The sequence below is a fragment of the Silene latifolia genome, chromosome Y (genome assembly GCF_048544455.1).
Source record: "Silene latifolia isolate original U9 population chromosome Y, ASM4854445v1, whole genome shotgun sequence".
Classification (NCBI taxonomy): Eukaryota; Viridiplantae; Streptophyta; class Magnoliopsida; order Caryophyllales; family Caryophyllaceae; genus Silene; species Silene latifolia.
The window spans coordinates 22248121-22258872 of record NC_133538.1 but is presented as its reverse complement, the minus strand read 5'-3'; the positions used below and the strand labels follow the sequence as shown (position 1 = coordinate 22258872).

General features: G+C 33.4%; 1 long non-coding RNA gene across 1 annotated transcript; it reads right to left on the bottom strand.

Annotated features, from left to right (window-relative positions):
- Positions 1 to 1280: 1280 nt before the first annotated feature.
- Positions 1281 to 4179, bottom strand: LOC141627352 (uncharacterized). The gene is made up of 2 exons (XR_012536918.1): positions 3929 to 4179; positions 1281 to 1530 (listed from the first exon to the last, which is right to left on the bottom strand). It is a non-coding gene; the product is annotated as an uncharacterized LOC141627352 (long non-coding RNA).
- Between the last annotated feature and the right edge of the window lie 6573 nt (positions 4180 to 10752).

Here is a 10752-nt window from a genome sequence, read left to right as displayed (position 1 = left end):
TCAAGGTCATTACTTGATATTACCCATTTGACTTTCAAAGTCATTACTTTAAATTTCCGATCAACATTTTTGAACTTGTCGTACTTTTGTTTAGTACTTCATTTTGAAAATATTCCACGTTTCAAAAATTACTTTTATGTCTTATTAAATAGATACGAAGTATTCATATCTACTTAACATTACGGTAAAAGTAACGAAGTATATATAACCTACTATTGGCCTTACACATCCGTATGTATATGATCAATCACCTCACTATTTGTGTTTCTTTTGCATAATAAATGCACACACACTATAAGATTCTCAATCAAATGGTTGTACAATGTGCTAATCTTTTATACGTTAAACGAATTTACTTGAGGTTTTATCAATTGGGTTCACTGGATTAGAGACTTTAAACTCTACAAGATAGTATAATATTTAGTTTTCGTGAAGAATGTAAAATACCTCTAACTTGAGTGGCCTAAACTAACCACCAAGTTATCATAGGAGTAGGTACAAAACCTTTTGTTTTAAATCACATAAGTGATGCCTTCTATGTATAAACATAGATGATTACATTCTTTTAAAACCAAATTTAGGTTCATTTGTCCCTATCGAAATCATTGCTACTCTAGCTTTATTTCGATACAAAATGTCCTTTGCTAGACGTCTTACGTTTTGTCAATTCATGTAAACATCGTTACATAGAAGTGACCCGTACTTGGTATCTCATACCAAGATAGTGGAACTAGCCTATCCATTGAGTAGATGTCTCTTTCAACTTTGTTCTATCGCATACATATAGGGTTGCTTATTCTTAACTCCCACTCACTTTCACATTCCTCTTTGCTTCAACAAGCAAAAATGAATCTCATGAAGACCTCTCTTCATGTCATTCATGATATTTTATACACTTACACTACAACAAATCCCTTGCATTTTTAACGCTTATAAAGCCAACTCTCGACGCAAAAAAGCGTCGATAATTATATTCTCGACGCTTCTTAAAAGCGTCAAAATTTTTGCCGTCAGTATTTTTTGACGCTTTTTTGCGTCACCAATATTGACGCCTTTATGCGTCAATAATAAAAATTACGCTTTTAAGTGTCACTCTATGACAGAATCACAACGCTAAAATCATATATTCAGGACGCTTTTAAGCGTCATTTGTTCAGTTTCTCTATATCGAATTATTGTATGCATCAATTTTGTTTTAAACATACATAAGGACATATATTTAATCAAAGTTCTTACACTATTGCCGACTGGGATCGTTAAATTGTAACCAAACCTCATAATTAATAACCAAGAAAATTAGAAAATACTCATATAATAATTAGTAGTTACTACAATTATTATATTATTCAACCATACCAAAATAGAAAGAGTGTTGAGTGAACTTAATCCAAAATACATATTAAAACTCAAGTTATCAAATGGTACTAGAACAAAAAATCTTTTGATAAAATAATTCGACGCGATAGTTGTAGCAGATAACATTCCATCTCATTATTCCGGCGCGACTTGACCATCCGAAGAATCTGAAACCTACAATTTTCAAATGAGCGCGTCGATTTAGTATCAGGTAATAATTTAGTATACATGAATGGGGCCAATATAAATGAGATGGAGGTAGTACTATAAACCTGAAATATAAACCTGAAACAGGTAAATGTACTGAATCTCACAGCTTAGTGATCGCTGAAATAGCAGCAGTATACATGAAACAGATAGTCCAGCATAACAAATTTTGACATATGAATAAGGAACAAATTTAATTATTCAGCAATTTCACAAACAAGGTCGTTTAAAACTATCTACTGTTTACATGAATCCAGTTCCCTATGAAAGCTTGTCTGAAGACTCATGATATGTAATGGTGATTAGTGATGCGACAATTTACGATGCTAAGTGCAAAATACATAGGGTACCAGGCAACACGTTATCAAACTACCGTATAAACTGAAAAGGAGATTCAGATTTTTTTCACGTGCGTATTTTTGGTGATTCAGCTATCCAAGTACATTGTTGCCAGCCTATAGCAATATAGCATATCCACAAAATATGACTTGGATACATAAAATTTGACCCGTCACAAGCTTGTGACATATATCCCCATGTTACGCTTGTGACGTATATACCCGTTACAAGGGAGACTTACTAATTCCCTTATGCTATATATCCTAAATTTCTGGACAACAGCAACTCAGCATTCTGGCTCCGATAGAACCTAGCTTCTTGTGTATAATACATCAAACAACTGATGCTCATATGGACCTAAAATTCGTACAATGCGAGACGTGGTCATGTCAAGGTTATCCAAGATTCAATTGTAGCCTAGTCGCCTCCATTGCGTGACTTCCTAGATAAAAGTAGGTAGACTTTTGTTTAAAAGATATTGACTTATCCGTCATCTAACTACATAAATCATTATAGGCCTTATGGCTCTTAATGTTTATCACACCGGTGAGGCAGCAAAGTTACATACCTCATCTAATATGGAGTACTACTCTTTAGTCCATCAATACAAATCAAATGTTCCCCATCAACATTTCTATTCCTATATCTGCAATACCATTGGTTTTCGAATTACTCACTTACCTTTACAGTTAAATATTTAATAATGTGAAATTTAAGGAATTTTATAGTATATTTTGTTTCCAAAACTCCATTCTAAGTATGGCGAAGCCTAGGGCAGACAAAGGTCTGAGTACTATACATTCACGAATTCTCATCCGTGTATACTTTTGTAATATTTCCTATGATCAATCAGAACATTTTCCAGTCGCTCCAGCTACTCGCTCTTACTCATTACCAAAAATATTCCTACCATCACATTTTTTATTTTTATTTTGACAGGTTACCATCCCATTTTTATTGTTTTTGTTTAATTTTAATGACAAACCAATTACAAATTTTACCATTAGTTTCTCCAAAAAGACGTTCAGATACAAAGTAAAATTCTTCACATTTCATTTACCAATGCAACTATATATCATTTTTGAATAATCAATAGCTATTGTATTTTCTGTGAGAAAATCGGCCTAAGTTGAAATCATCTACCTTATAAAAAAATTGCATTTTTCAAAATCTACTACCTTATAAAAAAACTTTTAAACTTACTATCTTACTAAGCATTTTTACATAAAATTGCTACCATTTCTAGTCTCCGGCCACGTAAAAGGAAATATTCTACTGATATTTCAAATTTCCGTCTAAGACTTATAATTTCTGACCAAAATGCCCCTCTTCTTATTTCAATTTCTATTATCCATATCCCTTCTCTCATATCCTTATTTGACCTTCTTCTACCCAGTACCCAGTTTCCTCCTCTGCTTGTTCGTTTGTTTCCATCATTACTCCACAACAATTAACCCCAACAACATCAACTACAACAACAACATGCATCTATAACAATTAACCACAATAATTAGAAATAAAGAAACAACATCGACAACAAGAATAACAATAAAAAAAAGGATTAGGGTTCTAATTTTGAAGGAAATGTCAATGTAGCAAGAAAAATTAGGATAACTAATTCATATGGTAAATACAAATGAAATTAGGGTTCCAAATTAGAAGGGCTAGATGAGGGCTCCCAAACACAATTACAGTCATCAACATCATTCATATTGAACAAGAAAAGGATTAATTAGCAACAAAATAAGGGTTACATCATTTGTCAAAACTCAGATGCGAAATCCAATCATCAATTGAATTAATTGGTAAAGATGAACAACTTAAAAGTGTTCAAAGAGGAGAGACAAGTAAAAGGAACAATACGATTCACACAAAACATCAATAAAACAAGTTCAGACATACGAACGAATTCAACATTAGGGTTAAGAAAATTACATATTATTCTGTACCATGATCAAAATCATGATATATATATGATGAAACAAACTAAACACAAGTAGATTGATGCTTAAAATTAGAAACTAACCTTGCTTGGTCAATTAAAATTTATAACTGGAATGAATAGCCCCAATTAAATCGATCGATTTTTCAATTTGATTGTGTTTTGAGAAGGTGAATCGATAGAAGTGTGAGATAGGAAACTGTGCAACAGTTGGAAGATGATTAAATTGAAATCGGAGATGGGAGATGACGACGAGATTAATTAGGAGATAATGGGAGAGATGGGAGACACAGAGTCGTTTTAGGCGATGAAATTGAAAATGTTTGGCCGTGGACTTTTTTAGGTAAATGTTTTTAGGTAAATAAAAAATTGCGCCCATATGTATTTTATTAACGTGACAGTATCAAAAGGTGTCAAAAAGGGACGGGAAGTGAGTATTGGGTTTGACGCTCCATTAAAGCGTCAATGCGGAAGTGTAAAAAATGCAAGGGATTTGTTGTAGTGTTAATAAGAGTAAATTACTATAAATTGAGTGCAACATGTGGCAAAATCTCAACTTCTTGCAAAATTGGACTACCTAACCGTTTACTCTTGAGTAATTAAAACTAATATGTGACTCCCATTTAAACTCGTAATAAGAGTTTGCAACATGAAACCCCTTTTTAATATGTATGGACATTAAGTTGTAAAAAAAATATCGCAAAAATCGTCGTAAGCTTATGTAGGTGATTTGGGAAATCATGTTACCAATCATTGCTACCGAATTCCTTCAAAGAAACCGCTTTCTATGAAAAAACGAAACGAGTATAATAATAAAAAGAGGATGAAAGGAGGATGAAATGCACGATGTCATAGTAAATAAATTAATGAAAATGAACGAGAAATAGTAAAATCAACATTCAATGTTATAAAAACTTGATAAACATTTTTAACAAGTCCATTTATATAATGACCTCTCACTAAATTATATAAATGATTCCAAGATCCGTTTTTAGACAAAAATAGGCATCGCTTGGGAAAAACATCCCATAATTGTGTAAATTCGGTAAGTCAACGCTTGACTAATTCTACCTTTAGAATTCTTGGTCGACGGATTTCAAAAAACTCATATACTAGCCCCAGAATACAAGACCGTCTTATACCCAGTTGAGTCCAACCAACTTTGGCGCGTGATAACCGTAATCACCCTACTTACCTGAGGTAAAAAAAGAACACCCCGCTTGGGCGAGCGTGGCTCTAATGAACAAAGGATTCATAGGTGTTAATAATGGGTAAGGCTAATCTCAATTTTAGATTAATAGAAAAGTGAGAGATGTTGTCAATTAGTTATCATTCTCCCTTAAGTGAACTAACTAGGTGAGTTTCGATAACTTTAAATCGACAATAGAAAGATAAAAGCATGAAACCAAATAAAATGCATGTGTGGCGATTTCGGCATGATGAACTAGCATAAAATAAATAAAACATGCAAAAACGGATAAATCCTAGTATGGCCACCTAGCTAATCAAATTAACTAGACTATTACATATTCGGAAACCAACTCCTTAGTCCCTAGCATCTTCATTGGAACATCTTCCAAGCATGCACCGTCTTGTGGGATATGGAACTTCTTCCAAAATAGACTCCGTCTCGATGTAAATTCCGTCTTTTGGAAACGCCGGTAAAAATAATTATTACAATCAAATTACATAGCTATTCCTATTATACATTAATTAAATAAATAAATAAAAACTATTAATTAATTACAAACCGACGATACGAGATCGTATTTAAATTACAAACAAACCGTTATTCCCTTACATTTAGGGTAATAACGATTAAAATAAACTAGGCCATACTAGGTACAAAAATTACAAAAATAATTAAATAAATGACGTTCATTCATTCAACAATAAAAATAAATAAAATGCTTTAACTTTCATGCCTAAATCGCCCCTTTAGCATAATCTTTTAAAAATAGCTCGGTTTTGCGGAATTTATCGATTTTTACCCGTTAAAAATCAATAATCAACACTTAAATCTCATTTAAGCTCAAACTAATTGTCTAAAATGATTTACAACTCAAAATTCACACTAATTTATTAATAAGAATTAGTTTGAATTGATATTATCCATGTGCTATTTAAATCGGTTTTTATCACGACCTTGATAAACAATTCAAAAATAATTTTAACCATTACAAAATTTTGACACAAAAATTTTGTACATTCTGGGACTCTCCCAGGGACCTTAAAAGGTCAAAAATTAAGTCCTAAAATTTCGAATTAAATTTATGAACAAAAACATCCATATTTATCGGTTTTTATGGAATAAAATCCAATAAACAACAAAAAGTGTGAAAACTTTTTCTAAATTTGACTTTTATCATATAAAAAATATTTTAGAATATACCAAAAATGTTCATACCCAGAAAATTCCATTTATTATTTTTGAATAAAATAATCGATTTTTATCGGTTTTTAACCAATAAAAATCATTAAACATGCAAATCTTCAAAACTTTTTACAACATTTTACAGAACATTTGTAAAAAATGCATGTGATAACATATAAAAATTTCAAGGTCATAATCCAAGTTTAACTATTTTAGTTAACGTCTTAACCAAAATACGATATTTCCGACTCGGTTTTCCATAAAAATGATTAAAAATAGCAAAATAATTCCGAAACTCACCAAATTTGACCACAAATCATTTGAGATCGGAAGGTATGCATGCAAAATTTTTCTTGTCAAAATCTTCATTTTAGCACCATTTATGAAATTAAAATTATCTCATAATTAAATTAAAATGCTTTAAATTAACATGCATAATACAAGCCAAAGCTCATGATACCACTTGATAGACCATAACCCCAAAATTATACCTCTCTAATTAGGTTATCAAAATCTTTATTTTAGAAATCATTGGATCTATGTAATATGCATGTAATATTTAAGCTATTTTAAATATAAAACAAGAGGAAAACAATTTTCCTTACATTGAGAAATGGTAGTATTTGGGCACAACAAGATCTCCTATCTTGTTGTTTTTGAGCTATTCATATTGGCAAGATCATCCAAAAACTCAAATCTTCAAAGTAGAAGATCTCCTCTCTAATGGCACCCAAGAACTTACCGAAAACCTTACAAATATTAACTAGATATTATGTAAGACTACCCTTGAAAATAATACTAACACTTAGTAAAAATATTAGATTTATAATACTAACTCTTAGTATGTGATTTCTAATATTTTAGGTTTTTAGAGAGATGAACACTTTTATTTTTCTCCACATGCAAAAGATGAGTGAAAAAAAATGAACAACACAATTGTATGTATGTGTGTGTTAGACGGTTTGGGGTAGGAAGAGTGGAGTGTTTGTTTTCTTATTTTATTCCACCCAATACACATTGGTATGGGTAAGAACAAAAGCACAATGGGAAGTGCACCCAATCAAAATGGCATGTGCATAATCATTGTGTTTTATGCACAATTATCCATAATGCACACAGTCCAATGTGACCGCGTCTGGTCCATTACAGTTATTATATTTGTCGCACAAATACGTGTAATGATTATTTCAAACATCGTTTTATGTTTAAATAATTCCCGATTAATTTTAACTAAAACACTCCGTAAATATACGTGTACAACTACACATATATTTTACGTACCAATACTAATCACATTAGTCAATTAGTACCAATTTAACAATTAACTGCTTAATCATTAATTCACTTCTCAAATAATTTATTATTCAATTATCGCATAATTAAATAATAATTTCCGCGCCTCAAGTTCACAACTCGATATCTCTCTAAATTAATTAATCGAATAACTCTTAGTCAATTTATCAAGGGACTAATTTAAACTGTATCTCATATTATTAATTAGCTTTCGTGTTGGGGCTCGTTCCTTTAGGTGTGACTGAAAGGGATCAGCTGAACACCGCCGTCTCACGACAGTAACGTCAAACCCTAGTTGGCCAACCGTTACCGATATACGTTGATCAGCTTACTAGTATTGCCAATGAAGATCCCATGCATATTCCTTAATGAGGTTTAATAATATTATCACGCACTATTGTGGAGGACAAAAACTCCAACACAAAGAATATGCAAATTAGGAAGCTAAAGATAAAAAACGAGCCTAATGCATGCAAGAAAGCATAGGAACGAGGCTAGTTAGGGAACTAAATGTGTGCAAATATGAGTCACATCAAATATATCCAAACCGAACCTTTGCTCGTCCCGAGTAAAGAGGTGACTAGAACCATGACCTTTATTTATAACCTAGCCAATGTGAGCTAGACAATTAGCGGGTTTCACTCCGCTCCTTCAACTGACAACAAGACATCTATGAGGTAAGATGCCTTCTTGTAAGGCAAGGTGGGGCTTGCCAAAATGGCGATGCATCCTAACATTTAAGCACAAAAAACAAGTAAAAGGATGCATCTACAAAAGAATAGCCAATTTCCTCATCTAAGTGGTGGAAATCATCTATAAGGGAAGCAGTTTAAGGGCACACACTCCATCATAGATATTAGTTCTCCTAGTTACTAAGTCCAAGAGGATACCAAAAAGTCACCTCCAAGTTGTGTTAAACTAGGCTACTTTCGTCCATAATTGCTAAATGCTTTTGTCAAGGGCGATCTAATGGGGGTGGAATGATGATCCTTATAACGTTAGTGGCATAAGACATGACAAATCTCGGATTCTCTACAAGTGTAAAGGCCAAGGATCGTCCCAAGCTCAAAAAGATGGCATAACAAAAATGATTTTTGGGAATGAAGTGCTCAACTCAATCTAAACAAAACTAGTGGATTTGACTAACTTTCAAAACTTGACCTCAATTCAACTTCCGCATTTCACATTTCAAAACTTTGAGATGGGGTTTGTCCCTCATTTGCTAATGTCCTTTGCTTTCGCCAATCGCTTATTAGGCAACCGGTAAACCTCTAGACAATAGCTCTTGGGGTGATAGTCACTTTGTTCTTGGGCGACGGAATTCAAAACCATGTGGGGCCCAATTCAATGGACCCCTCACCAAAGCACATTGAAGTGGTACTCCTCCACCAAATTCCTCGGCAATATCAACAATTCAAAATATTTTGAGGTTTGTTTGGCAATTAAAAATGAATCCACATCACAAAAACTTTTGAAATGAGTGATGCGTGTCTATAATATGATGTTTTACATCTTTAATTCCACGCATTTTATGTCCATCATTGGTAGTTTATTCTACTATTTGCCCCATTTCGTCCATTTCCGCCTTTTTTGTTTAATATTGCAGAAATGTGAAGAATCCAGCGGAAATCGAGCCGAATCCGTCCCTAAGTTATTGGCATAGGATTTGACATGAAGGTTTGACTCGGGAAATGAACTTGGTGCGCGTAGCAAGGCCTGAAAGATAGATTTGCGAGAGTTTCAGAAGCGTATTACCAGCTAACTTGGTCTATAGACTGACCTACATGGTCTATAGACTGTCAGAATGCTGAACAGTTGACTACAGGAATAGCAGTCAGTCGATCGACTGAGTTCCATGGTCGATCGACCACATGAGCTGACGTACAAGTTTTATTTTAAGTCAGAAGCTTCTGATATTCTCGACCTTTAGTCGATCGACTGGTTGATATGGTCGATCGACCACTTATGCAATCTGACGAGAATTAAAAGATTTTAACCTAAGCCCATTGGTACTGAGGTTGGGAGAAGGGTTTTACGTGACACTTCTATATAATGTAACTCCTTCCTAATGCTTTATATACATGGATTTTGGGAGAGATTCAGATTCACATACCTAGTTTGTTCTACAGTTTTCATTAGTTTTCAATAAAGTTCTTCTTTTGCATCAGGATTCATTTTCTTGCCTTCTTTATTTCTGGTAATTCTTGTTCTAAATTTTAGTTTACTATTATTCCTTCTTATTAGATTAGAATTGATTAGTTAGAATTCCTAATACCTAATTCTTTCTTTTATGCGGTTTTATTGTTCATTTAATTTAGTTATGAATTCTGTTGTTTTCATCTTTATTTTCGTTTCCGTTATTAATTCTAGTATGAGTAGCTAAATCTCCCGCGCTAAGATATGAGGGGATCCGTATCTTAGATGTCGTATTTTAGGTACCCTGATTCGAGTAATGGCCGATCGACTGACATAACTGGTCGATCGACTGGCCTCATGTTAGATTAGCACTATTACAGTTTATTAATTGCTATATTTGACAAAATCGAATGCATGCGATTAGTTAAAAGCCTAGTATTTGACCAACCCACAAGATCGAGAGATAGGGGAGGGAAAATAGATTAATAAATTGAGACGACTAAATTGCTAAGATCGAAAGATAAGTAATTTAGGCTTTAGATCACTATTTAGGGCGAGAACTAGTTTTAGTGAGACTTAGGGATTAGTAGCATAGGCCGAAAGGAGCTACTAATTAACTCGGACCGAGAGGACCTGTTATTTGCCCATCTTACATGATTATTTCAGACTTACCTCGAATTACAGCCGTCGTAGCTACAGTGAACCGATCATCTTAGCCTTCTTGCAATTATTGTTTACATTTCTTTCATTATTTTCTTATTTATCTTATGTTATTAGACTTCGTCCAATCCAAAACCCCCCAGAAATTCATAGACTGAAATTAAACAACTTAACTCCCTACCTCCCTGCGGATCGACCCTATTACCACTAGCTTCTGTTAGTTCTAGTAGGTTTTATAAATTTTAATTTTGGTGCACACAACGACAGCGCATCAAATTTTGACGCCGTTGCCGGGGAGGCAGCGCTAGTTTTAGTTGTTCTTTTTTATTTTAGTCTATTCTCTAGTTTAAGGAACTTCCGTTCCTTAAACTTTTCTCACATTCTTTTTGTAGTTTTATCTTATGTGCAGGTCACAACTTGGTGAGCTATTTCCACTAGATCTCGA